Here is a 27,066-nt window from a genome sequence, read left to right as displayed (position 1 = left end):
GCGTTGGCAGTTCTACCTCAGCATCACTTCAACATTTAATCAACTACAAAAGCCATTTAATGCTTGGGATACTCCAATGCTATAAATATGATCCCTTAAGTAATTACACAGCTTTACGTCCTGTAACATATTTGGTAACACTTTAAATAAAGTGTCTTCAGTGCATTTCCATGCATTTTTAATTTAGACTGGATACAGCTATGATTATATGCTAGATAAATAACAGTTCATTTTTAAATGGATGCATCGAGATTTCACAACTGGCTAATAATTAAATAACTTGGGATATTGCAGTTGAAAGTATCAGTATATTTCCATGATTAATTAATAACATATAACTTTTATGAAAGACATCTTTCCTGATAGCACACTATCTGCCACAGAGGGAAGTAGTGTGGAGAGGCCTATTACTTTGCCTCCAAATGTAAACTGTAGTAAAGATTGCTTTTGGAGTGTAGAGAAGAATCTATGTCAACACCTGGGTTTCATTGTCTGGGTGCCACCTTTTATCACCTGCAGAGGAGCTGCCTCAATCTCTTATTTTCCCATGACATTCGGGATGTAACACCCATGGTATATTTGTCTCTGGTTTGTGAAACTGTAGTATGAAAATAAACAAATTGGTCATATTTAAAAATTCAAAGTGTTTTATTGTCACAATTTTTAAACGAAATATGTAGCTTTGTATTAAAAATCCTGTTCACTTAATACTTTTCTTTAGCTTCCCTTTTAATTTAAAATCATTAAAACCCTTACTTGACTATGAAGTGAAACTTTGTATTTCAAGAAGAAATTCCAAATTAACCTTTTACTTTTTATTAAAAAAAAAAATATTTTTAAAAAAAGAGCAATTATGAATATCCCCAAATATACCTTTGGGGTTGCTAAAGAACAAAGAAAATATACAAGTCATGTTGCATATTTCAGAGTGCAGTTAACACTTCTCCAGCCTTCAGAGTTCTACACCACTGTAAAAACAGACTATAACTGAAGAGGTACAAATGTTATTGCACCTCGGAGTTCACAGTTATATATTTAACAACATAATGTTTGAATAACGATTGCTTATTCTGCAATTTGTACTACAATTAAGTGCTAGTTCAAGACCCCTTCTAGCAGAACACTCCAATATTGCAAGCATTGACTAGCTTCCAGGAAAAAAAAAATCCAACAAAACCAACAAAAAACTGAAACCCCCCAAAAGTCAGGCGTCTTTTTACTAGCAGCCATTATCCAGATAGCTGAATTCCTAATGAGATATTTGGAAGAGTAAGATACTTGCTTCCTCCATGCAGGGTACATTGTTACTGCATTTCATCTTTAATATTATTGTACAGAACCCTGATGAACTGGATTTAAGATGGACATCTAGGAGGATTACAAAGCTCTATTATACAGCACCGCCCAAAGATTTATGCAGCTACTGTATTAAGCCAACAAAATAATTTTTATTACACTTAGGTTTCTTCATTTAATCAGTGAATTTAATGAAAAATGCTAATAAAATTTTCACTTTTGTGAAGCCATGACAATAAAGAACTGCACAGAGAACATTATGTAAGTTTATATAAGGATATATATTTTTTAATGCGTGCTTCTTAAGCAAATACAATTCTAAAACAAAACTATCAAGAGGCATAGGGTTGGTAAGAAAGATTTGTGGCAAATGAAGGCTATATGCTTATCTAGAAGGCCTGAGTAGCCTAAAGAAAAAGATATGACTGAAAAGCATCTCAGTTAAGGTCATAGTGGATAATAATAGATTATAATATCTGTGTATTTTGGTATCCATTGAAAGCTTATGCCTCAAGTCCAGTGAGAAACTAATTGTTTAAAAGGAATAGATCCAACATGTGCTGGATCAACCAAACAGTAGGATAAACCTATTATTTCCTTCTTTCTTCAATTCAGATGCAATAAATAGCAAAAATGAGGGAGATAACAGTCTAAGTTAGGCTGTTCCCGTGTTTTGTCATCTAAACAATTAAAACTGTTTGTTTTTTTTTCCTAAAAATGACCTTACATGAACTTATCTCTAATTTCATCAGAACTGATAGAACGGAATAATTATTTTCCATGTCCTACACAGGGTACTTCTGTTGCGGAAGCTCTGATCTGCATTGCCTAATATAATGTTTTTGTAACAGAAACATGTAGCTGACTCATATTTAATTTCAAAGACATTATAACCCTTAGATTCTTTTCGGTACTCCTGTACAGGTCTCATTTTGTATGAGTGCATTTAAATACTCTCTTTGAACTGTAGATCTTTGCTCATGCTTTCATTTAATTTGCTCTTGTCAATTTCTTGCTTTCTCTCCAATTAGCCAAGATCATTTTGATTTATGATCATATTCTCCAAAGAGCTTGCAAACCTTGTTCTTTGCAGTTTTCTGTAAAAATGTCACTCTGTCATCCAAATTGTTGACACTGTTAAGTGGAACTTGGCCTATGATAAAGCCCACCTGAAAGAGATCCCTTCCCATTTTGACAGAGACATATTGATAATTCTTTTTGTGAGCTACTGTTCAAATTTGACATAAGCCAATTTGTTGTAAAAATGCCATTGACGGAAGTAACATCTAGACCAGTATTCTTTAGCTTGCTTAGGAGCCAAGGCGTTTCAGTAATACCGAAAATGTTGCAAAATCCAAATATCCGAACAATTCCTCCCATGCTTACTAGATTCTGTCAAAGAAAGAATTTGGACAAATTTAACATCATTTGCTCTTTCCAAATCAATATTAATTCTTTTCGCTTACTTTAATATTTTCAGGTATTTATTTGATTATTTAATAATTTCACCTAGACTCTTTCCAGAGATGAAAAGGAAGAGAATTTCTGAGTTTTCCATTCCCCTTTTCCCTTCTGCTAAAACAGTTACTACATTTTCTTTCTTTTAGTCCTTGAGGTTGACAGTAAAGACTTAGGATTCCTTCAGAAAAGCATTCAAATGTGAATTTCATAAGGCCCTAACAATTCAAGTTGTTCTGACTGCATATTTTTCAGTCTATTCTTATTCGGATTTTGTTCCTATCTTCTGGATAAACTCAAGTAGCTAGTCACAATTCAATGCCTCAGTAAAGAAACTGGAAGGTGCTAAATATTTCAGCTTTGCCTGTGTAATCTATTATTTGCTGTTTCCCATTTGGTAATGGAATTATTCTTCCCTTTGTTTTCCTCTTATTTATAGTGTACTTATAGAACATTTACTTGTTGCCTTTTGTGTTCCTTACTAATTGAAACTCAGTTTGTGTCTCAGCCTTTCTGTTTTTTTTTCCTACATACTTGTGCATTTTGTTTGCAAGCACATGAGTTCAGATTCAATTATTATGTTCTTGAATCTTACATTATTATTATTAATATTATTATTATTATGCATTGTAATTCAGGTAGATCCATTTGAAAATTTGTATTTTAAATGTAGTATTTATCCAGAGGACCCTCATCTTATGCATTTTGCGTAAAAATGTACTGAGGTGATAAGGAATAGTCATCATTTATTTCTTGAGTCACACTTGTTTTTCTTTCCTCCTTATCTTTATTCCTGTTTGATATTTCTAGCCCTTATCTATAGTATTCTGGAAGTCGCATGCATTACTAATATAGTAACTCCAAATATTTCACTGTTATTTTTCATGGCTGTCTTTCTTTTATCAGATAGAGTGCAAGTGAACAGTGAGGCTCCTGTGAGAGTAACAAGGGCTAAAGATACATGTCCCTTCCTTTAGTTACGCCTGTGGAAAATTCTCCTTCATTAGAACTTCAGTAATGAACTTCTTTCTGAAATCCTTTCTTAGTTTCAGTGGGATTAGAAACCACCATGGGACCTTTTTTTCCCTCATAGTATGTCTTTGCTGTAGTTAATAGTTCATTACCACTGGAATGGTAATTTGTGTAGTTTTAAATATTGATTTATCTTGAGATGTGCATTGCATTTCACTTCACTAGAATGAAGTAAACTACTTTGGTGCCTATAATGATTGTCATACCCCAAAGGGGTGCACTGCTACTGAAAACATTAGGGTGAAAGCAATCACCATCAGCTGAGACAGTGCGGTCAATGCATCTTGGAGGAGCAAACTTCACAGTAGGACAGGGAAACAGGTAAGACAGTAAGTGTTTTACTGGAAATGTTACCATACAAGTCAAGATGATTCTTCTGTTGGCTGCAGATCAATCAAAAAAGTTTTATCAGATAAGGTATACCATCATTGGTTTGAGGCCATTCTTTAAAAGACAAAGTCATTACACATCTAAAAGTTTCTTGTTATTTCTTATAATCTTCTTCCTGTTTTTTTTACTTTGTTTATGTTACGTTTCCAAAATGAATTATTGCACGTACCCTAGTCAATCTGATTAATAAAAACTATCAATGTATTTTCCTTAAGGGTTCCTATCAAGGTAAAAAGTTGCAATTGCTGCCCAGTTAGGGTGTGCCCATGTTCACTGTAACATTTATTCTGTCCAGCAGTATATCTATTGCAAAAAATACACTAATGAAATGAACCAGTACTTAACAATCCAAACTATGAAGAAAATGCTGTTCCTTTCTCTCACTGTCAAATAAAGTAACCAATTTAAATAAACTAGGAATTATCCTACTATGTCAGGCCATTCTAATTAATAACGTAGCTTCAAAAATGTGGAAGAGCATATTCCTTTGCTGTGAAGGAAATGATTTATGGATGCTACTTGCCATCTTCCCACAAAACAGTTTCCTGTAATCCAGGGTTTAAAACTGCTGAGTCTTTTCATTATGGAGAATAACCTTGCTGCCTTATGGAGGAATCCAGAAAAAAAAAAGGTATGGAAGTAAAACCCCACAGACATCCAAAAGGCTAAGAGCATAAAGTACTGGATGAGTCATGTTTTTAGGTGACTAAGGTAAGATATTTTAAGTGCTTCTAAAAGTGTTTGCTCCACCTGGAAACCAAAAGGTTAGCTGTCTAGAAACGGAGTCAACCAAAACCAGTCATTTTTAATATCTTGCCCTTTTTTCTTCTGTGATTCCTTCTGCTTTTCCATTTGCCTTCATGTCTGTTTTTATTTTTTCCCGTTAGGAAAGGTCATCATGATCCAGCTGACAATATTTCATGGAAGAAGTTACAACCAGTTGCAGTAATAAATTCTGCTTTTTCTTTATACGTATATTCATTTGCTTTGACATCTGAATGATAAGATGAAATTAAGCAGGGCACAAATAGATGCTCTATATATGGAATTCACTGTGAGAACATTAAGATGAGAAGAGGTGAGTTGTACCTGTTGCACCATCTGATACGTCAAAAAAAGTCAAGCCATAGCTTCTGCATGACACATAATGGTGGTAATTATACACTGAGTTTTACATAGGCTCATGTGGATAAGAATTTAATAAATGTGAAATCCACCAAGGTGATAAATTGAGAAAGTTTCGTAAGGGTAGATTTCCTCTTTGATCTGCAAACACAAAATCAAAATGAGAACATTAGGAAGCATAGCTTTCAAGTAAATTGCTTCTCTGATAGCAGGTCTGTAAGTAGACTTAGTAGGGAAAAAAGATAAATTAAGTATTAAGGCAAATGCTTTCTTCCTGAATATTTATATGGCTTATTTTACTATTCTCCCGTCACTGCTGCTGTCAGAGAATCAGACAACTCAGAATGCTGTAATGTTTGTCCTATAAAAATAGAGGTCATTTTATCTAAAAGCTTGCTGCCCAAGAATGCTGAAGCAATACAGCCAGACCCTTTTTTACTAATCACTGCAACAGACATTATTCAGCCATTTAGACCAAAACAGGCTTTTTGGAAGTGGCAGTTTGTATTTTTGCTGTAAACTTTACTTGCAGTATAAAAGTTTTATAACTGATTGGAAGTTAGTGTGTTTTTTCCCCTTTGGTTTGGGAAGCAGCTATTGTGTCCTGTTCTTGAACTGCTCAGAAATGCAAGTAAAGGAAGGACATTCATAGACCCTTCCTTTGCTTTTATTTGCTCTTTGCTGAGGCAGGCTCTTGTTAAATATACTGCACAAAAATACCAGATAGTGCAAATAGAAGTCTACATTCACTTACCAACCTCAATATTAAAATTCCAACAATACATCCCCTACTTCACTCTACCTTTTTTAAACAAAATTAGTGTGATGTGTCCACTTCTGCAGTATAAGCTGATACATACAGATCATGTCATGCTCAAGAAGGCTTTTGTTAAAATACCCTAAAAATAACATTTTGTTGCCCATCTAACACTGAGCTTTTAAGAAGGTTCTAATTGTTGTAGACAAGAACTTTTAAATCAATTACTGTTTACAGTTTTTATGGTAGTTTCTGTAGAAATATACTGGTTTTCCATTTTCAAATTGAAATCAATGTAGATGGACTCTATGTATTCAAGTTCTCTTCTCACACCAGAAACAAACACATTAACTTTCACACAGCAGGAAGACCCAAACCTTTTATGCACCAGTTTTCAGAGACTTCATGGAGGAGAATTTGAGGACTCTCAAATGTATGTAATGCAAGCCCATCTCATCCATAGAGCCCTGGAGAGTGAAAATTGGAAAAGAGGGATAATGTTTAAGAAACCTGGTCAATGAAGGAAGAGGAGCTACCACTTTAAGAAAATGGAAGTGAATTTTGGAAGAGATGGGTCAAGGTTGGAGCTTAATTTTGATTTCCCAAATGCCACCAACCTGGGAAATGTGCTTGAAAAACTTTGTTTGGCAATGATGATAACCTAAATATTGACATAGGGCTCTTCTGAAGAGTTCTGTCTGTCTTCCTTCTGTTGTCACTTCCAGGAGGGGGTCATGTCACTGTATATTTACCAGTAAACACTTTGGCAGGGATTTGCTTTTTCAGTCCATCAATCTTCATACATTTTATGTTAGGCCAAGCTCTGCACAATGCCCTCTGAAGCCAGGCAGAATCATCTTAAGTGTGACACATGCCTACATATCTAGTCCCTAGTCTTGTAAGATGTAGTCTCTGTTCTTGCTGCAGATTCTCCGGTTCCGACATCTCTGTCCTATTCTCTGCCATTTTTATTACAGCTCTCCATGATATTCTTCCAGATGTCTATGCTCAGTAACTCTAGGGAAGAAACATTCCCTAAGAACAGCAGATTCTACTTGTCTTTGTGTATAAAAGCCAAAATGATGAAAATTCACTGTGATAGCCAGTCATAGTCTTTTTAATCGGTCATGCTATAACCATGTGGCACTATAGTGCAAAGAAACAAACAGCATGTCAGAAAAACTTTTGGTTTTTAGCAAAAAAAATTTCATCAAAGTCACAATGAACATTTGAAATCCAGGTAAGACATTTTAGAATTTTAAGGAAGTGATTGGGATGGCAAAAGGACTTTGGAGTACAGCATATTCCTCTGCCCACAACAAAGTTTAGTATTTCCAAGACAAATTGAGAAAAAGAGTCACCAAGGTAATACATTCTGCTCAGTGAATATCACCAGACGATAAAGTTTAGGACATCTCAACTGAACTCCAAAGGTAATAAGATTTGCTATTGTGCTCTTCTACTTTGACAGAGAGCTATAAGTAAAATGAAAAAAAGCACACAAGGAAAGGATAATTGGAATTGCTGATAAACACTGGAGAAAACCGAAACCATTGTTTTTCCACATCCAGCTAATATTGGATAGCATCTTGCACTGTATTGAATGAAGCACAGATATTTGGCTGTAATTAAAAAAGATTAATGTGTTCTTATCAATAAGACGATTTGAATAATAATCAACTTTGACTGCCAACCTAATTTCTTTTCCATGGATTAGAAGTCCTCGAATTATTTGGAAAATAAAAATTAGTTTCCTTATATGTGTAACTATCTTCAAAATAGGTAAGTACATTCTGCATCCTGGCCTGAAATTGCCAGGTATGTATGTGTTCTTCCTCACTTATTTAGATATACTTAACATCAAAAATGTTAATTCTTGAGTGTCTATATCTATATTAAAGAAGTCTAGTCTTCAGAATATGTAAAATTTACATTAAAACTAACATCATGGATATTTACCTCCTTGACAGAGACCACACGAATATTTTCAACCATTTTCTGTAGCAAAAATGAGAAGAACTTCATGTCATAGCACAGTTCAAAATACCAAGTATAATTCCTGCAGTTAATGACCCATTTTCTCAGGCTGAATTTGGCATACACCAGCTTTCTGGTTTTCAGTGGGCAAGGAAGAAGTGTTTAATCATCATGAAGGAGGAAAGACTTCCAGTTCTGGTTTGATCAGAGTATCAAGAGACCCCTTAGGATTTAGGTTTATATGAGAATACCTTGGGTTTAGGCTTAGAAATTAATTTGACAACAAATTATTTTTACCTGAGCGTTTGATTCAGTGATAATTCTAGACCATAATTTTCTGAGGAAATAATCAATATCCAAAGCTTTCAGAAGTGTAATTAATTTGATTGCCCCTCCCTTTGCAAGTATCTTTTCACATTTTGTTTCCAAATCAGTTGGTTATATTTTAATTGTTTCATTTCTTGGCAATATGATTTTTTTTTTTGTTAATATGAGAAAAGTAAGCAAGGTCACATTACCAAACTGTAGATCTGCAATCTGAGATGTAACTGGAAAGAAATTCTACTGACAACCTCCCAAGCGATACTTTTCATTTATTTCAAGGTATCTTAAGCATCTGTGAAATGGGTATTTGGTCATACCGTGACAACAGCAATTGTGAAGATACCTTTCAGATCCGACTGAGCATTCCTGCATCTGCTGAGACTCATATCAAGTCCACATTTGGTATGATTTTTATAGCTTGCAACTTCAGTAGGTTTTAGGAGTGATACTGACTGAGAGGTAAATGGTTGATTGTTGTAAGGAGAGATTATTTCCTTTGTTCTGTATTACAAACCTTCCATAAACATTTCACATGTTGCATTTCGTCAAAGATTTTACAATGAACCACATGGTAATGTATTTATATTGTGTTCATTAGGGATGAACGTTCAAATAAATGCATGACAAAGTGAATTTAAAGCTTGTACACAAAATATTCACATTAATGTACTCCTTCATTGTTAATTTTAAGATTTTTTACATGATTCCAGGAGATAGCAAATTATTATTCAGCAAAAGTGAGACCTTTTTGACTATTGTCCATCTGCAGACCTCATTTAAACCTAGTTTTTCTAGTAGTTGTGGCTTGTAAAAACTTTGCTGTTCTAACAAGAACAAATTTCATTTATTAGAAACATTAATAATAAACTAAGAACTCTTATTTCTACAAGTTTTCACTCCAAAAATTTCATGTTTGCTGCAAATTGTTTTCCTTATATTCGTCTTGTGTAGATATGATATGTATACTATGCTATATGTATAGTGTATATACGTGTACTATACTATATTAATAATTTCATATGACCAGTCATAAGTGTTCGACATGTCTGTACTGGAGTAAGAAATATAAAGTATTTATAGAAAATTTGACAGAGTGTATTGAGGGATTTGGGGTGCTGTTGCTTTTTTTTTATCATAGAATATCATTTTATTAGGTCAGATGTTAAATAACTTAGAAGAAATTGTATAATTTTATTGGTGTCCTTCAGCAAGCAGCAAAGCGATTACTTTGTCCAATAAATATTTGCACTTTAGCTTCACGGAGTGTAAACTTAATGAGCAGGTAGTTTTAAGGGTTTTGAGGGAAAATGGCAAGGAGCTAAATTCATAGACGGTTTAGTGCTTGATTCTGTGAAGCAGCGAGTAGTGTGGCCCGGTCAAGCAAATCCCAAAGAATGCTTATGTTTAAGTTTAAGCACATGCTTAAGTACTTTGCTGGAGAAGAGAAAGAATGCTCAGTAGTTGGTAGGATTGAGGCTCTAATGGGTAATTCCAGATAAATTAATTCATCAGTGAAAGCTGGTCAGATTAGTTTCTGGAACCTAAGTGTTTATTTTCTGCTGCTCCATTTCCCTGTTCTCTCTCAGAGGAGAGTTGAGGAGATTTACTTGAGCTTTTTTTTGAACTACCAAGTTGCAGCTGAGCAACTGAGCAATGCATTTCCTCAAAGCTTGCAATCACTGTCTCTACAGAGAACAGAGGCTCTTGTCTGGAGCATTTGCAATTAAATTTATACCAGCCTATGCTTCATTACCAAGAGTTTTAAAAATTGTTTGCGATTCAGATGAGGATACCACAATTTGCCTGAGGATGGATTTAGGTTTGAATTATTTTCCTCTATTCCAAGGTTTTTGTACTGGGATCTTAAGAGCTAGAGGGTAGTTCCAAAGAGTTTTATTATAAATGTGTCAAAGATGAGTGATTATTGAATCAATCTCATAATATTTAGTCTAATGGTGCATAATTTAATCTAGTGGTTCATCATAACCTAAAGCTCCCGCACTAGAAGAAAAGTCATTTTTTAATTTTGTCATGTATCAGTAAAGAGACGGGGATATAACTTCTCCTCAGCAAGAAATCAAGAGTCCAGCCTGACAGTAACTCACTTTTCATTGACATATGTCCACATAAGCACAGAGGAACCATTTGAGAATACCTGTAATAAGCTGCCATCTGGCCATAAAGCAGGAAAAATCTTCTTTGTTTAATTTCAATTTAAAGACAGGCTCAATCTCCGTGTGCCCACATGAGCTCTGTGGATGAAATAAGAGGTGATGACAAAAATATCATATATTGTGAAGGGTTACCATTAAAATGTAAATCCCCCTGTATCTGAAGATGCCTCTGTGGTACTCAACACTCTACTACTTATTTTGACGTGTGTATAAATCCAGTTCTTTATAGGTATCACGCTTTCCTGAACATAAGGATGAGAAATAACCTTTATGAAGCTGGATAAACTAAACTATTAAAACTGAATAGTGTGAGGAGATTGGCTTCTCAAGCTGTCTCAGTGTTAGTGAGCTATTAGTGTGAAATGTATTTGGCCTAAAACCAACTTGTTACAGAAAACTTCCTGGCTAATTCAGTTGCTATAAACCTAGTTAATTTTTTCCAGAAGACAATTATTTACAAAGAAAAGCACAGTCTATTAAACACCTTCGGATAGCTGCAGCTAAGTACAGCCATTTTGCATTTGGAAATGAAGGTGGAGCAAATTGCACAAGGAGTTAGATCTGTGTTTTCTTAAATGGTTTTCAGCAAAGACAATTGTCCCATGATAAAATTCCTGTTCTGAAACTGTGTTGTCCTGTTCAATATCCTGTCACATCAGCTATGCGCTATTGTGTTACGGAAGGCAGTGTTACACAGCTTGCCAGGTGTAACCAGATGTGGTGTGTCACATCACGATATTTCAGCCAAGGAAGTTTAAGAAGAGTCTGTTTTGAAAGAGAAGTGATCAATGAAATCTATAAAAGGAAAAGGGATTTTATGTTCTTTCTTATCAAGAAACAAGTAAAACGTATATATTCAAATTCAACTTATAAATTTCACAATCCCTGAAAACAAAACAAAACCAGCAAGAAGTACCTGTTACAGCTGAGTTGCCTTTTTTATCACTATCACTTACAGCAAAACAGAATATTTGTTTTTAAAAATGTCTACTGCCCAAGTGCATTCACAGATCCCTTCCCTTCCCTTGTTCTCCTCTTAATTCCTCTCCATCTTTCTCTGCCATCTCCTTTCACACTGGCAACATCATTACAGATTGTGAAGATTATTCAGTGAATTTACTAGAATGAGAACACAGAGGCATATCCTTCCCCTCATGTAGGTCTCTGTCTTTAGGGGAATATTCAGTATTATGCTAGAAATCCTCTAAACCAAGGGCAGCGATAGGTGTGCCAGGCTGCATTTTTCTTGCTCAAATTAGAGGTTAAGTGTGCAATGGAATATCAACAGAAACAAGGAAGGAGATGCCGTTCTTCAAAAGTTGATGATCCCAATAATGCTAACAGTAATGTTTCATCCCCCTGCAAGGGACTCCTACAGACAGAGAAGCTGGGATCTACCTTCTCTCTCTCCTAGATGTCTTCCTCAAGGTGCTGCAGCTCTTGGGCTCATGCAGTCCAGGTTGTGCATCATTTCAGATCTCTGACCCTGTGATTGATTGGTTGACCCCTGCTCTATTGGTCACTAAATGGCACTGTAATGTGAATTTATGTGAGTCTGATCTAAAAAAAAAAGAAAAAAAGAAAAAAAAAAGAAAGAAAGATAACAGGTCCTGAATGATTTATTGGAGGGCTCTGATTTTCACAGGGCACTGAATACTCACACACTTCACCTATTCATATGATTCTGAGCACAATAGCCAAAGCACCAAAGCTCACAGCCACATCAACAAATTTCATGGGTATTTTTATTATTGCTGATAATAATTTTATATTTGACTCTTTATAGAACAGCTGAAATTCTTCTTCCTTTTCCTCTCTCATAAGCAACACAAACAAATGGATTTGATTTCCCACTTTTTTATAGTTGTGCCAATCTAAATTAGATGTGTGTTAGGCTTCTTGGAATCAAACCTATCTAAGTATCATCTAGTCAGAGACTAGAACAGTAATTTGAAAAAGAAACTGAAACTGCAGTTTAAGTTCCCCCAAATTTTAACTGTTACCATCCCAGTTCTCAAATTATGATTGCAATTTTTAAATAGTATTTCTCATCCAATGTAAATTTCTATCTTAATCACTTTAATTAACTAAAATTCAAATATGGCAACTTACACACATTTCACTTGAAAATCAGTTTTTGTTTTGACTGAGGAAATATTCTCTCTGACATGTCAAATTCCATCTAGTCCATGAGCACTACCATCTTTCACATTATAAAGACAGACAATCATTCATTCTCTTTGCTGGAGGAAAGGTGCAACACAATGATACCATGAGAGCTGATAATCCACTCATGTTTACACTTCAGATATTTCCCACAAAGCACTCTGGAACAAGGGACACAGATGATTATTTGACAAATGCTGTTCTTTCATACATATTCCCTGGATGCATTTGGACCAACGTATCAGAGAATTCTACTCCTGCTGTTCATTTCAGTAATTAGATTTGGAGAGAGCGGTACCACATGCATGTTTATGGTAATCACTATTAACCCAAATGGTGATCTTTTTCCTTTCTCCCTCCTCTCTCTCTGTTCCCACTTGAATTTGCTGCATACTGCCACAGCATCTGCCAATAAGTAAATAAATAACCCTAAATACCCAAGCCTGCCATCTAACAGCCCCAAATCCCTTGTATTTTCCTGATTGCAAAGACAAAAAGAAATCACAGCTGAAATTTGGAGAAGAAAAAGAACGAGAGAAAACAATGAATTAAAGATGTGAGAGAGAAAAACATACAAATAAAATTTTCATGGGGCATTTTGAAAGAGAACTTAATTTTTTAAAAGCTGAAAAAATAAAAACATGGTGTTAAGCTGTAAAATTTAATGAAATAGACTTTTTAGGAAAGAAATGTAAAAGTGGGTATCTAGCACATGTTAATGTCATTAGTTATAATAATAGATATCATATATAATATATAAAATTAACATATACAAATACATGTATATGTGCACTTCGTTTATTGTATAGTGCATTGGTGCCACAAAATAAGCAAACCCTTTTCCAGGATTTAATGTTTGCGCTTGCACGTATCCTTATGATACAATTCCTGCTTTCAGTTCCACTTCCATACATGGCATAAATAATGGAAATGCATGTATACCATCAAAAGACTTCCCTTCTGGGCTAAGGTATGCCTAAGTATAAAACGTTGTTCATTCTTTTCATCAGCTTGGACTGTATTTTTCATCCTGATCTGCTAGCAGTTGAACAATTGATCATTCTTGTAAAATGAACAATTGATCTTGGTGAACTAGAATTAGACGTTGAGCTAATTTTGTATATGCCACAGAATATGCATCAGATAGCACTGACTGTCACTCCGTACTGACTTGGGTCATATTCAGACTACTTAGCTGAAGAGAAAAGGTCACATATCTTTCTGACAACCTCTTGACTCATCCATTTACTCATAAACAATGTGTTTTTAACTAGTGGAGGAAAAGCCTCCAGTAAAATGTGTATTTTTTCTGTCAACAGATCAGGTAATATAACTATCCCTGTAGTCAGTTGTTGTTGTTTTCATTAGCTGAGATTCTTGACATTTTAAGTTCTGCAGATGAAATTTCACAGTCTATTATCTTTATTAGGACCTGGAAACCATGAACCCGTTTAAAAATCTTTTCTCCCTTTTTCTTTTTTTTTTCTTTTTTTTTTTCTTTTTTTTTTTTTTTTGGCTAGATTTAAATGAACTGAACAGGAAAATGACCAGCTGCTTAGATTACCACTCCAATCCTCTCATGAATTTTTAAAGGTAGGGATTTTCCGAGAACCAACATCAAATAAAGGATCAAATGCCTTCTATTACAGAATACAAATGTGTTGCTCAAAATCCCTAGAAATTACAGTCTTTGAGAACCATCTGGACCCACATGTTATGCAGAAGAGGAGAAACACAAAGGAAGTTCTGATTAATTTTAATGTAGAGTGAAAAGACTTGTAATTAAATGCAGTTTTATTAAGTCAGTGTATTTTCTAGCTCAAACCTTCAAGACTAGTGTCACAGCCTAGACTTCTCAAAAGTAGAGTTTTTTCCTTATTTTGAAAAAGTATTGGATATATTGATAACAATAGTAAGCTTGTAGATACGGCATTGATTTATTTCACGACATCCCTTCTGAGCAACACACTGTATTAGTTTAGTAATTCATACCATTAATGACTTGCAGGTTTTTGTCTCTATACAGAAATATATATCTCTCCTGATTATGGCAGTTTAAATAAATTTGCCTTTTGTCATGAAAATCAGAGTGAGACATTTTTATTAACATTCATTCAATACACTTTCACCTATAAATTAAGAGCTTTAATTTTGATCTGGCTTGCTAGTAAGTGAAAAACTGCTTGTTTAGCTGAAATGAATTGTCAACACAGAGATCTGTGTTTTCAGAAACACTCAGTGATTCTTTTTACTGTAAGTACAGAACAGTGAAAGTGAACAAGTTTTCTATTGCCTTTCAAGGGTCATAAATTGTTCATACACTTCTTTCTCTGGTCATTTGGACAGAAGATTTAAATGAGAGACAGCTTTACCTGAGTGAATATAGAATTCAATCAGAATAAAGAGAGAACATGTGACCACATCACTAAGTAGGTGCATAAATTTAATACTGCTCTCTGCATGGAAATTATTTTCCCCCAAAATTACTTGCCAGCCAATAAGAGGGCTATGTTTACTTTCAGTGTGGTATTTCCATTGGATATATAAACACATTAAGTAGAAAAATCTTTTTCTGATGCTTACTCTAAAATGCAGAAAACAAATGACATATGCAGATTTCCTATTTCAGATATAAAGGAAAACAGATGAAAAAATATGAGGGGAAAAAAAAGTAATCTGAAAAAACTGGAATATCTAAAAATATGAACAGTTGAAGTATTCATACCAGAATTTCCTATGATAAAACCATAGGAAAGAAACAAAATTAATGATTCATTGTGTAGTTAGTTGCTTGGGAAGCTACCTAGTTTGGAGTTAGTCTGTTAGGAAAAAAAGAGCAGTCAATATCACTGAAAGAATGTCAAAAAAAGAATGAAAATTTATCAGCAAGCAAAAGAATTACAGAAACACAGGAACAGAGATGTTCATAAGCAGTTTTATTTTCCTTCCACTTGCCACCACACAGGATGTGCTATGTGTTACAGATACTTATATCAATCCCAAAAGGTGCTGGTCTGTTCTTAATGCTCTGTAGTGTTGAAGACTCCACAAGCTCTTCAGGCAAACTGCCCTTATACTTCATTACCCATTTTTTTTATAATATCTACCCTAAATTGTTGTTGCTGTAATTGAAGTCCATTACTCACAGTTCAATCCACCTATACATGGAGAACAGTTTTTTTTTTTTATCACTGTACCAACCTCTCAAAATCCTGTTAGGCACATTGCCTGCTGAGAGTTATTAAATAAATGAAAACTATCCCCAGTTCAGGAAGTCCATCAGTTGAAAATAGTTAAACGTTGAGAAGATTTTGGGTGTATCATCTTTTCTTGTACGTACTTTCTTTGACCTTCTATTTCTGGCCATTACTGGAAGCATGTTAACAGGCAAGGTGGACCTTTGAGATGATTTATTCTTTTCCATTCTGATTTTATGCAACTTTGAATATGTTATTGTATCCCCTGTCAGCTGCCTTCTTTTATTTAGGTTTAATAGCTTCATTTTTTTCAGTAGGTAGGTCATGTTTTGTAGAACTTGATTCTTCTCTTTCCTCTGTCACAGGCGTAGACTGCATAGACAGGTTCACATCTTCCTTGAAACACAGGTCTCAGAAGAGAACTCTGTACTGAGTTCAGCTGAGCTGAGTGGAGTGGAAAGATTTCTTCTCCTTTTGGTAGATTAACCTCATATTTATTCATTCCACTACACAGTTTGCCTACTCTGCAACAGTGTGTTATTATTGTCTTGTGTTCAGTTTATGATCCACCAAAGTCCAGATCCTTTTATGAAGAAAAGCTACCAGCCTGTATTTGTGCAGTTGATCATCTTGCATTTACCTTCATAGAAATGAATTTTACTCTTTCCAGATCATCTCTCAAATCTGTTCAGGCTTTTTTAATTCTAACCCAGCCCCAAACATATCCTCGTTCAGCTTGGTGTCATTTGTAAATGTAATAACGCCATTTTGTATTCCATCACCAAGATTGCTAATGAAAATACCAAAGGATATCATAATTTACAGAATTCTACTTGACACACCTTTCTATGTGGAATTGAATTGTTGAAAACCTATTTTCTCAGCTGACCTGGCCAACCAGCTTTGCTGCAACAGAATAGAAGTTTCATCAAGAATCTTTACCCACAGCTTTCTTATGGGACTGTTTTGTGACATATGAGTTAATAGGTTAAAGTCACAGAATCTCTGTTATTTCTCCCCTATCTATAACATCTGTTTCTTTATCATGCAGGTTTGTTTGACTCAATTTTTCCTGACTGCTATTCATCTCCTTACTATCATCCATGCACTTGCAAATAATTTGTTTGATTACCTTTTCCAGACTTTTCCAGAACTGAAGTTGCCTGGTCTCAATTCTTTTTTCCTCCCTTTTCAACACCTGTGCTATGACATTCTCCAATGCTACACTACCTCACCTTTCTCAAAAAATCTATTGATTATAAAGCTGTTTTATGTTTCATACATTTTTTCAGTTTCCCTAGAAAAAGGCCACATAAACTAGGTCCACCCAAATCTCTGAAGGAACTGAAGAATTACATATCTGTGCCACTTTCTACAATAAGTTAATTTTTTTTTTTTTAAATGCACGGCATGCAGAAGTTCTGGAAGGTAACTTTTTACCTTACTCTCAAAATTACTGTTGTTACCTAACTGCGGTCATTATGACAGCATTCAAAAAATTGTTTGAAACATAATGAATCCTGAAACTGTAAAATATCTAGGTGAATATAGATTTCATTCACTTTAAAAGTTTAAAGCACCATTATTCAAGCTCAATTGCCTGCCTAACACAGGTAATGCAGCTCCTCCATTATGTAAACCCTATTATTTAATGTATTTGAGTATAATACAAGCTTCATATAAAGACTTTGTATTCCTTTGTAAACTTTCTTTGAAATATTGGAACATAGTAAGGCATGATGTGACTGACCCTAGACTGATTCTGTAAAGGAAAAAAATACAGCTCCAACCTAATAGAAAGATATTGTCAAGCTGGTCAGCAAAACAGTAGGTAAACAGGAACTGACAGTCATAATTTATTTTTATTCAGAAATGCTGCAATCAAACTCTTCATAAAAAGCTATGTGGAAATTCAGATATTTTGGGATAAGAGGCAAACTACTGTTACGGATTGGATACTGACAAAATAAGCAGTGTTTCCTACACATGGAAATATAAAATACAGAGTTTGCAAAATGGTGCAATTTAGGACTGTTTTCAGTCTTCATTAATGATCTGGAAACAGGATGAATAGGGAAAATGAATGAAACAAATGAAACTAAATGCTGGTTGCTTTTACAACCAGTAATATTCTCTCTGGTTGTTTTTTTTTTTTTGAAGTTCAGTCAATACGTTAGCCATTTTTTGTGCTTCAGTTTGCAGAGAAGATCATGAAAGCTACACATCTGAATAACTGTTTCATAGCAGGTCCAATTCTATTGTTCCTTCTCATAAGCAAGTTTATACAAACACTGAAAGTAGAAATCAGTTTAGAAGAACTGAAACTGCTTAATGAGTCACTATGTGTTGACCCTTGAGGCATCTACTGTCTGTTTGTCTTGTTGCCTGTTTTGTACCAGGACCCTTGCTCCCAGTTGCATACACTGTGTGTTCATGGTATAGATACATATTCTGTCCCTCTCAGACTTCCGTTATGCTGCAAATCTTGAGTTTTCTTAGAAGTTCATGCATTTTGGTAGAAGAGGAATGCCTTAGGTTGTGAATACTTGTGGACTGCAGATTATTGTGTTTATGTGTTTGTGCATGAATGTCTCAAACCAAGCTTTTGAACTGTCAAGCACAAGCCTACTATAGTGAGCTATAACCAGTATGGGCTGGCTGTAAACTGTGATAACAGCCTTACTAAACAGCTGTTAGACACACAGGACTCTCTAAAGTGTAGAGATGCACACTGTACATTTGTCAAAAGAACCAGCTGGGAAGCTGATTGTGCTTCTGCATATAGACTGTTGAGATTGGGGAGGCCTTGTCCTGTGGGAGATATGCTCTGAAATGCACCAGCCATTGCTGGAGGAAGCCTAGAGACACAGCTGTAACTGCAAACAGCTGGAGCATGTGAAACCAACAGGACTTTCAGTCCAGCTTTCCCAGACCAGAAGCAATCTCCCTGAAGGGAAGGGAAAGCAAGACTGAGTAATGCTGGGAGAAACCGAGTACATGAAATAATCAAATAGGTTAGAAGGATTAGTCTTGTTGGTTCTTCAGTAAACCCCAGTGTTCAAACCTGCTATGGATTGCTATTTAGTCTGTCTCTCCTGTGATAGGCATGACTGAGAGGATAGCTCACACTCTCTACAAGTATTACAGACACAAACTGTGAGGACTTAAAAATTAATCTTTGCACTTCTTGCTGCTGCTTTGTGCAGGGCCAGTTCTCTACACTCTGATAAGAGAGTTTGAGGGGTACTCAGACTTGTGCTGGCCCTAGCTTTTGACAGGAATCTGAAAACACACTTAAAGATTGGCATAGAATAACTATGTTCTGGCAGAGCTTCTTTTTTATCAAAATCACTCTCTTTTTGCCACAGTAGCAGTTGAAGTTAAGAAGAGGACTGTTGAAATAATCACTTTATTACCCCTGTAAAATTAGGCTCATCCTTAAATCTAGTTAACCATGACTAGCTAAACCAGCTTTGGAAACAGATTATACTTCCCATAGGCTGTAGTGTATTGTAGAGCTAAGCAAAATGCAGACATCCTAAAGATGTAGTCCCTCTGTAGTTCCTCTTTATCCTGTAAGCTGAGTGGCAAATTCTGTCCTTAACCAAGTGCATGACACATCAAGTGACATTTACAACTTTTGCAGGGTTATAGGGATGTGACTGAGAGCAAAACTTGACTTTATTTTTAATCTTAATTATATCCATCTATTTTTTTCACCAGTATATGATAGAAAGCTCTGTTTCACACAAATGCAGGGACTAGGATGGCTTTCTATAAAATCAGTAGAAAGTCTTTCTTTGATTTCAGTGGCAGATTTGACTTCAGCAAAAAGATCCTCGCAAATCCATGGGCCCCGACGGGATGCACCCACGAGTGCTGAAGGAGCTGGCAGATGTTCTTGCTAAGCCACTCTCCATCATCTTTGAAAGGTCGTGGAGGACAGAAGAGGTGCCCGAGGACTGGAGGAAAGCAAATGTCACTCCAGTCTCCAAAATGGGCAAGAAGGAGGACCTGGGGAACTACAGGCCAGTCAGCCTCACCTCCATCCCTAGAAAGGTGATGGAATAATTCATCCTGGAGGTCATGTCCAGGCATGTAGAAGAAAAGAAGGTTATCAGGAACAGTCAGCATGGATTCACCAAGGGAAGATCATGCTTGACCAATCTGACAGCTTTCTATGATGGCATGACTGGCTGGGTCGATGAAGGAAGAGCAGTGGATGATGTCTATCTCAACTTCAGTAAGGCATTTGATGCTGTCTCCCATAGCATCCTCACAGGCAAGCTAAGGAAGTGTGGGTTGAATGAGTGGACAGTGAGGTGGATAAAGAACTGGCTCAGCAATAGAACTCAGAGGGTTGTGATTAATGGAGCAGAGTCTGGGTGGAGGCCTGTCAGTAATGGTGTTCCCCAGGAGTCTGTGCTGAGTCCAGTCCTGTTCAACATATTCATCAATGACCTGGATGAAGGGATAGAGTGAAACCTCAGCAAGTTTGCTAATGATACCAAACTGGGAGGAGTGGCTGATACACCAGAAGGCTGTACTGGACAGGCTGGAGATCTGGGCCGAGGAGAACCTCATGAAATTCAACAAGAGCAAGTGCCAGGTCCTGCACCTGGGGTGGAACAACCCCATGCACCAGTACAGGTTGGGGGCTGAGCTGCTGGAGAGCAGCTCCACTGAGAAGGACCTGGGAGTGCTGGTGGACAACAAATTGACCATGAGCCAGCAATGTGCCCTTGTGGCCAAGAAGGCCAACAGTGTCCTGGGCTGCATTAAAAGGAGTGTGGCCAGCAGGTTGAGGGAGGTTATCCTTTCCCTCTACTCCACCTTAGTGAGGCCACATCTGGAGTACTGTGTCCAGTTTTGGGCCCCCAGTTTAAGAAGGACGTGGAACTGCTTGAGCAAGTCCAGCGGAGAGCTACCAAGATGATCAGGGGACTGGAGCATCTCCCTTATGAGGAAAGACTGAGAGACCTGGGTCTGTTTAGCCTGGACTAGAGAAGACTGAGGGGGGATTTCATCAATACCTATAAATATCTAAAGGGTAGGTGTCAAGAGGATGGGACTAGGCTCTTTTCAGTGGCGCCCAACGACAGGCCACGGGGCAATGGGCAGAAGTTGGGACACAGGAAGTTCCAGCTGAATATGAGAAAAACCTTCTTTACTGTGAGTGTGACAGAGCAGTGGAACAGGCTGCCCAGGGAGGGTGTGGAGTCTCCTTCCCTGGAGACATTCAAAACCTGCCTGGATGTGTTCCTGTGCCCCCTTCTCTAGGTGTGCCTGCTCAAGCACAGGGGTTGGACAGGATGCTCTCCAGAGGTCCCTTCCAACGCCTACCATTCTGTGATTCTGTGATCCACAGCTGAGGAAGGGGATATATTAGTCTGCCTCTTTCTTGTTGACATTTTGAATTTTAGCAGCAAAATAGCACTGGAATTTACTACCATCTCAGATATTGCATCTTCTAAGTATAGCAAGATACTTTTGGTTCATATTGCTGGTTAACAGATAAGTAGAATGCACATCTTTTCTAGACTTGTGCTTTCCTTTATCCAATATTCTCAACTGAACTATTAATAGATGTCACTTAAAGGCTTTATTTATCTGGAGACTTTAGTATGGGCTATTACAAAAGGGAAACAATTCTAATAAATTTTTAGTTTCCCTTATTGTTTTTTCCTAATGTATCTGTAGTAGCCAATAACAGGAATTGGCAGAATTGAAGTTTCCAGATGCCTTGGCTGTATGTGTGTATGGTGCCTCATATTGATCCAGGGGGCCATGTTTCTGCTATCAGTCCTGGCACAGATGTCAGCGTAAGTCTCATCAAGCACAGCTAAAGCAGCATATTGCCCTTGGTGGTGAAAAGTAATACCATATTTATAGCCTTCAGCTTCCACCTAATCCGTGGTAAAAGCTGAGGGATAAAGAGAATTTCCACTTCACAGACGCAAACACCTGTAGGCAGGTAACACTTTTAAAATGTTCTAACACCTGCGCATATCCAGGTATGGCGCTCCAGGGATGATCTGCAAGCTGTACAGCTGCCTGAGGCACGTTTACAGCATGTTGACTTTCTGCTTTGTTTTGGTTTCTGTTTTGCCTCAATATCACAGGTGATCATTCTCTGGAGGCTGTCATGCAGGGGATTTTTTTGGTCACTCCTTTGAAGCATATAAGTGTATTACTCCTGTTCTATGTCCCCCCTAACTATATAAAATTATTCTGCCTTTTAGCATTACACAGGGAACAGCAAAGTTTGATAAGATGTTTGAGCAAGGTACCTATTGGGGTTATTGATTTTGTGTAGCCTTTTATTTGACCTGCTTAAAACAACTTTTAGCAGTTTACTAGGTTGTGGTTTTCCTTCCCCCTTTCCTCTCATGAGAAATTTTAACTTTAAAATCCTAAAAGGGAAGGTGTACAATTCAAACAATGGCCAACCTGCAAAAACAGTGTGACAGGTGTTTAGTTTCTGGAATATTTTGCGATCTCTCATATAGAGTTAAAGTGGATTTCTAATTTTTATTCCACTCATTACTAAACAGGAACACTGGGGTCACAGCAAATAAAGCAGTATGAGTTAATGAGAACAGCTTTAGCAAAAAGAGGAGGTGTTTCTCAAAGTACATCAAGTGCTTCACATATATTAAGAAACCCCAGCTGAATCGATTTAATAATGTTAGGATTTACACAATTATTACAGAGCCTTCATTATTCACCCAGCCTGCACATACCACAGCACAAATGAACATCTCAGTCTGGTGGTATTAACATTGCCATTTTCTAACCCATTCCCAGGCCATCTGCTACATGCTGATCATTCACTGCTTTAACATTTAACAGTTACCCAACTGCAACTTAGCAGATTTGTGTACTTTTGAAAACAGCTGGTTTAATAACTGCTTCAGAGCTTTTGGATAAAGAAATTATTTTGTAGTGCTTTACAATAGACTTTTTTTTTCTCGAATCAGTGCCTCTGAGAAAAAAGTATAACAGTTGCTTCCACAAATTTATGAATTTGCAACTCTAAATTTTATTTCTTGTCACATACAGAAAAATATTTGATTATTAATAGAACAATAATTCCAGAAAACTCTTCTACCACTCCTGGTTTATTTTTGGCCCTCTATCAACTACAAGGGAAATATTTATATGTTGGGGTAGTGAACGAGCTTCATATGTCAATCTGCCTGAAAAGCTCCAGTTTGGAGCTTCTAATACAGAACAACAGACCTGTAGCTTAAAATACAAAATCATAGCATAACAGTAACAATTAAGTTAATTAGTAGGGAACTTTGGACATAGTTTAGCTGTAACACTGATGTTTGAAACTTAACAAGAATGTGAAAATAGTGTTCATTCTTCCACTTCTCTTGATGTCACATTTTACAACAATTATTAGCTATGACTGACTGGAACTATTCTCTTTATTTTGTCTTCTGTATGCTGTAAATTATCACAGTTCAGGTGCTCTTATAATTTCACCTGAAGAAGTTTAAATATCTATATACACACACTTATCTTGTTAATAACCATTTGACTTACCTGTTCTACATATCCTTTAGGTGCTAATTAACCCTTGCTTCATAAACATTCAAGTAGTTGTTGCTGGATACTGACATTTATATTTACATTAGAAGCCAGAATGGAAGCAGTTAAAAGGCAAGAACTTAGTATTAATGTGACACAAAAGTGACCACTCATGAGTTTTTCTTTTCAAAGCACCTCTTCTTTTATGCAGCCATCAATCAAAGTGACAGCATCTGTTAGATTAACTTTGGATTCTCCAGCACAAATTAATTAATCTGCCCAGTACTTCCTATCTCACCATTTCAATCAACCAACAAATAAAGCCAATCAAGACTTCAGTTCTTTGCTGATTAGCCAATAAACCATGACAACAGAATTGTGACAGTACTTCTGGGATTCTTGCAGAAGCCTATTTATAGCAGGTAGCAAGTGTCATGATCAGTCTTCACAGAAACAAATGGGTGTACATTTTATTTTTATTTTTTAAAACTGGCTTCATAATAACAACAAATGAAAAAGTGGAATAGCATAAAAATACATTTGAGAAACACATTATCTGAAACAGAACAAAACATAAAATTAAACATCTCAGAAATCATAGAAAATGAAAGTGCTTTGGTGATATGTAATAATAGCTTTCAACTCCTGTCACTGGAACCAGAGCAGCGAGTAGCGTAAAACTGAGATGGGCAATGATCTGCACATTGGTAGGATACACAGCTGGTAGGATACACTGTGGAAATGTCCTAATGTAGGAAAAAAACAGTCACATGCTATCTCTCCAACGATTTTCCCTGTTCTATTGGAAAAGTTATACATTCCAGCTATATGAGGAAGAGTGAGAGCAGGAAGGTTTCCAGCAGGCTATGAGAGGTGAGGAAGGAATACTGTGCCCTTGGCACACAGCTCAATTATTAGCCCATACTAGTCTTGTTTGGATCCTTACAACTAACTCTTTCTAAGACAAAGCCAGGACAGAGTTGTGGGAACAGTTCATTCCTGAGTCTCCCACCAAAAGGTAACAGGAATGGGAGTACATAAGGTTTATCCCTTCCCCTCAAGTCTACTGTTTAGCAGCACTGTCCCAGCAGAGTTTTCACCCCTAACACTAATATACAACTGTATGCAATTTCCCTGGACATAACACATATATTTCCACCTCACTGGAACAAAGTCACCATTCTGGAAACATACAATGTTATCTTAAGCACTTTAATTTGATAAAAAGTAGTAGTGATATCTTCTGCTCCAGGTCCAAAAGAGACTTAGACCACGAATAATGTAGGGCAAATAAGTCCAGTCAGTTTTAGAGCAGTATGGGTAATTTAATCTGTACCTCTTGACCTTGGGACTGAGGATTGTTTCTTGGTCCTCTTTTATTTAGCTGTTCAAGGATGCCCTTCACCTATACACTCTAATAGGGTCTTAAAAACACAATAAAGTCTATACTACTTTCCACTGGAATCTAATACTGTTATTTAATCTACATCCCAGACTGCATATCTGATGGCAAACTCAAGTAGCACAGCTTTTTGCCTTTTCCCACTTGAGTCTGAAAGCTAAATTTTCTTGCCTGCAAAGGGCTTCTCAACTGTATAGCTTTCGCTTGTTAGAATAAGAATGCAAAAGGTTGGATTACTGAACATAAATCCAACTTAGGTTTGTGTCCATCATCAGCAAGGACATTATGCCTGTTTGGTACAGCATGAGATCTTCCAGTTTTTGTAAAGCAGAATAAAGTTTTGCTACTGCAGATCAAAAGATACTTTTCAGAATTTATTGTAAAGGCTCATTCAAGTTCCAATTATTTCAGTACCAAAACTCAGAGTTAGCAAGATCAGGCATTAATACAATAAAGATCTAATTCTCTCTTAATGTAATTCCTACTAGTGTCAACAGATGTAATTTGTAGAGATGTCTGAGCAAGATAAAAAAACCCGAAATAAATATGCAGAGATTCTGTGACAAAAACACTATGACTAATAGAAATATGAACACTATTTCTGAAGTGTTAAGGTAATCAGGTTACATACAGTGTGCTAGTGCCACGGACACAAAATTACATTGTAATTAAATTCATAGGTAAAATTTTAATACTTTAAATGACTTAAAATCAACAGCAAAACAACAAAGAATGAATGAGTAATATTGGATTTCAATTTATTTTCACTTTCATGATTATAGTGCTGAAAATAATATGCAAAGCATTATTAAAATGCCTCTTTCATTTCAACAGCTTTCCAATAAAATTAATATAATTAGATACATTTGAATTTTGTAGATGTTGGAAAGTAGATTGGTGATGAAACATAAAATATTTAATATAACTCAGGGTAAAAAATTACAGAGAAACTATATTACAAGTTAAGCATAGTTGATTTTAGAATGGTTTATTTAAGTTCAATTTTTCACCCACAACCTAATAATGATTGTAACTGTCAGCCAACTTGATATTTACATAAATAGAAATTAATACAAAGCTATGAGGTCCTGACATCTGAATATTTTTATTTTATTCTGTTCTTTCTTTTTCTGCTCAGTATGACACTCCTGTTAATGTGCTATCTGATTCTACTTTGACTGTTCGCTGAGGAACGTGACTGAAATTTACCATTTTCCTCATTCTCTGTCTAGAAGAAGCAGCTTTAGCAGCTGAAATTATTGTCATAGCTTTTTTTTGAGTTTTGTGTGTTTGGGTTTTTCCTGATATGTTTCAATGGAAGCAATAAATGCTGTGCTATAAATAGGAAAGAGATTATGTAATATTGCTGCAGATAATGATATTTTAGGCCACATTGTCATCTGCTAAGATTGGGTGGATTCTACTGGAGAAAAGGTAATATCATTTATAAACTCATAGGTGCGAGAAATCCAAGACTATTTTTTAATTATGCATGGAATTCTGAGTATGCGCTTTCATCCCACAAAGACTACTCTTCAGAACGATATCTTTCATTCATCATCATTACTGCTTTTTATTTGTGATTCAGTTCATCCCCATAGTTTTGTATTGATGGGAAATAAACACTAGCCATCTCTTGAATACATAAAACTCAGTATAATCTGCTTATTCATTTCAGTCACCATTTCATTTTTGTATCCTCTTTGACTCAAAAATACTTTCCAAATGTTCAGTTGTCCCACACAGCAGAAAAATTCTAACACAGATTGCAGTATTCTTTAATTACAAAGAATATACGAAGTGGTAAAGCAGCACACATCAGCTAGTGGACATAATTTAACTTCTTGCATCTCAATGCTCCTTCCTGATGTTCATCAACGCCAAAATATTTTGTTCAGTCTTTTCTCAGCATAACTGGTTTTCTCTCTGTGTGTAATGCTTTTTGTCTTTACTTTCATATTCTCTGTCCTTGTCTCTTTTTGCCCTGAATTTAGGAGGATCTTTTGAAGTTTTTTTTTGTCAGACTAATATTTCTAGTGAGTTTCTATTTATACCCTCAGCCACCCAGTGTATATGTAATACATGAATTATGTACTGTTAGGAATATTGTGATGAAAACCACATGAAAAAATAATTTGTTGCCTGGTTATCCAGCAATGGCACAGCACCTGCAGGCCTACTGAAAATACTGACAGAATTTATTGATTTTACACTGATGTCAGTGGATGA

Source organism: Phalacrocorax carbo, chromosome 2 (genome assembly GCF_963921805.1).
Source record: "Phalacrocorax carbo chromosome 2, bPhaCar2.1, whole genome shotgun sequence".
NCBI classification, from domain to species: domain Eukaryota; kingdom Metazoa; phylum Chordata; class Aves; order Suliformes; family Phalacrocoracidae; genus Phalacrocorax; species Phalacrocorax carbo.
Note: the sequence above shows the minus strand (reverse complement) of the source record.